At 46.1% G+C, this 3,491-nt stretch overlaps 1 non-coding gene across 1 annotated transcript; it reads left to right on the forward strand.

The window, feature by feature from the left end:
- Positions 1-2,296: 2,296 nt before the first annotated feature.
- TRNAG-CCC (transfer RNA glycine (anticodon CCC)) lies at positions 2,297-2,367 on the forward strand. Its single transcript has one exon. It is a non-coding gene; the product is annotated as a tRNA-Gly (tRNA).
- The last annotated feature ends 1,124 nt before the right edge of the window (positions 2,368-3,491 follow it).

A 3,491-nucleotide genomic window follows, 5' to 3' on the forward strand; every position in this document is an offset into this window, starting at 1 on the left:
TCAGTCAAAGTGTCACAAACTGCACACTGACTTTCAGAGAATTGATTATGGTTTTGAAAATCGACTTGTGTATTAATAAGTTGATTTGCAAGAACATCATTCATAGTGATTCAGAATCCAATCAACTTCATTAATATGCATGTTGCAGGCCCCAAATTACAATGCACTTCGATTTGCTACCAGCACAGGGATGGTGGCCTGAGGTCAGCAGACCACAAGTCTGTGATTGCTTTTCAATAGCACAATACTTTTTCATATAAATGCAGCCTGTTTTCCTAGAAAAAAACATGCTGTATTTTAAAAAAATCAAACCTTTCACAAACCTTATTTACGAGGAAGCAGCGGCCACATAGACTTACCTCAGTCACATTAACAGTGAATAGACGAATACTTCTCACTATCGGAGTAATAAACGAATGAGAGAAAACAAGGAGAGGGAGCCACAAGCAACCCCAAAAGGATGAGCTGCCCCTGTGTTGCAGGCGAGCTGCCCCCTCTTTGCAAGGTGTCGCAAGGGGCAAGCCAGGGGTCGCGGCTGTGACCCCTGGTGACCTATAAATGGCTTCTGAAATTACCACTTGGCAGAGGGTCCGGGCTGCACCTGATGTTTTACTCGACCTGTGAGCAGCAATAAGAGGGAGAAAGGCTTCAGTGATTGCATCTTCCCATTGATTATAATAATTATCACCTTCGGCCCTGATGAATTATCCAATTTCACATATGCCCGGGGATCACTGGCTGACAAGTTGTCTTAAGTGTGAACACTATGGGTCTGATATAATGGACTCGTAATACGGTAGGTGGTATATCCGCCACTTTTGGGACGGTTTAACACCGTCCTCCAAAGTTAGAATCAGGCCCTATGTGTACTGCACTTGTAATAGGGTGGACAGGATATCTGTCAGGTTTGTGATGTGTAACCTTCAACCAACTTCTAAGTGAGGTGCTTAGCGCCTGCTACAACGCGCAGTAGGCATGGCAGCGCAGCGTGAGCATGCGTCGCACTTTGCCTCAGGTAACAATGGGAAGGGCACGCACAGTGCGCTACATTCAAAGAGGCCAAGAACGGAATGGGCACACCGAGTACATGTGGCAGTTGCACATTGCAAAGAGGGTATAAATAATATGGACATAGACACTGAAATCTTGCATCAACCAATTGAAGCAGTGTCCATGAAAGAGAGGCCAAGGATTGAATGGTAGTTGGGACTTCCCTACTTTCTCCCCTTGGAAATTAACTTCCTCTGAATTATATTAAATATTACATGGACGTAAAGGCTGACGTGTGCTGCTGCCAGGTAAGCATGGTTCTGCCTGTTCTGTCTTCCCTTCTGTTTGATGTATCCTGTGCTTACTACAGTAATTGTGGTATATGTGGTTGTTGTGATCCTCGTCGGTCTTTCCCTTCCTCCTCCTGTGTGTGTGGCCCCCGGGGTGCCTCTGAACACTGGGGGGGGTTTGGTTCCTACACCCCGCTGCAGGGCAGTCACACTGCTGCACAACATGGATAAACACTGACAAAGCCAACAGCTTTTGTCTCATAGGAGTGACTTACTGGCTTTGACAATATTCTTTTTGTTAATGGCTGAAATGGATATCCAGGTTTGGGTCCCTGATGGGTGAATCTCTGGAGTGAGGAGGGGGCTGACACGGGACTAGCCTGAGAAATGAGGACACGTATTATTTTTGGCTAGTAGTCAGTCACATGTTTTATCGTTGGCTGTATTGTTTGTACTGCTGTCCATTCTTGTGTGAAGAGAGGCGCTATGCTGTGACTGGTCCTTGTCATCATTGTGAGATGTAGGATGTAACTTCAGGAGCAGATTACATCTGCAGCGTGTGATGGGTGGTGTAATATACGGACGTATGTACAGTTGCTGCTTTCTATCGTCGCCTCTATAAGATCCACATTTGAAATTCGGGTGCACCGAGTTTATGTACACTGTAAAGGCAGAGCATCGCCTTGTCTTGCTACGTGAGGTGTACATCTTCAATATGTCCATAAGTGCACTGTCCCCTGTTACTTATATGTTTGTTTACGTCAATGTCTACGTTGGTGTTTGTTCTAAACTTCCTTCAGTTCATCCACTTTCATAGTCACTTAATTAAATAAATAAATAATCTGCTTCCTTGTTTCACTTAAAAAAGGTATTAATTGTAAGTAGTTTCCTAGCGCCTAGTAGAGTGTCAGAGACTTCAATCCATGTGCAAGTCAATAATTGTACCCAAAAAATACTGAGTTGCGGCAGTTTCCTGCCACAGCTGACAGACTGCAGGTGCTTCTCCATGACCATCCGTGCCAGTGGTGTAGGGGTATCATGCAAGATTCCCATTCTTGCGACCCGGGTTCGATTCCCGGCTGGCGCACATATTTTATTCATGACTTAGATATTTTTAACACTTGAATACGTTTATTTTAAAATGTACGGTTGGGATTTTTTTTTATCTTGGAGGAAAAACAATGTTGCTTTGATAACGAAGTACACATGAGCCAGGTTTTAACTTAGAACTAAAGATATCTTCTCACTCAGTGAGATTTACCCTCTTCTGTGGCCGCGTCGATCACAGCAGCCCGTGGACCCTCAGTAACAGTTTGAGGGAACCGCGGAGCTGCTGAGGGGGACCGCGGAGCTGCTGAGGGGAACCGCGGAGCTGCTGAGGGGGACCGCGGAGCTGCTGAGGGGGACCGCGGAGCTGCTGAGGGGAACCGCGGAGCTTCCAAGATCAGCCCCCAGAAGGGGCGGAGAGGAGGAGAACCCCTCAATCTCAAGAGCTGCGGAGCATTTATATCCACAGGCGGAGAGGAGCGTGAGGAATGTTTACAGATCTTTAAATCCACAAACGTGAGCAGCTGTTTAGATCCTGCCCTAGAGGACAACCGGGCGGGGGTCAGGAGTTCATCTTAGAGCCCGCGGTGACCCTGCAAGAGGTGATGTGTGACTGATGCTGAACAGTGCACAGAGACAGACTTTTTGAGGTGTACTCCTGAGTATTTTTAAATTGTGCTTCCAGTTCGTGTAATTTTTGCTTTCAGGAAACTGGTTTGGAGAAATATTTTGCGGATCTGAGAGCCTAGAATGTGGCTGCTGCCACGTGACTTGTGCTAGAGATGCTCATCTTGTAAATTTAAAAATACACAGGGAGATGCACTGAGCATGTATCTCGCGTGACATTCAGTACTAGAGCATGGCTCCTGGACAGAGACAACCCCACAAGCTTACTTGGCGGAATAGGCATAATTCTCATGTAAATTACACCTATTCCATATGTAAACTGTTTGCAAATCCTCCCATCCCTAAAAATAAATCCTGAAAGTGGCAAATTAATTCTAACTGCCTGGATGGTTAAATCTCACAGCAAACAACCAGCTGTTTAAATAAGGATGCCTATGTTCCAGTGGCTTCGTAGAATGACGAGTAATACAAACAGGGCAATACCAATGCCAGGGACGGCTTTTGGGCTGTGCGACCGGTGCAGCCGCACCTGGCGCT

Source organism: Pleurodeles waltl, unplaced genomic scaffold (assembly GCF_031143425.1).
Source record: "Pleurodeles waltl isolate 20211129_DDA unplaced genomic scaffold, aPleWal1.hap1.20221129 scaffold_67, whole genome shotgun sequence".
Classification (NCBI taxonomy): Eukaryota; Metazoa; Chordata; class Amphibia; order Caudata; family Salamandridae; genus Pleurodeles; species Pleurodeles waltl.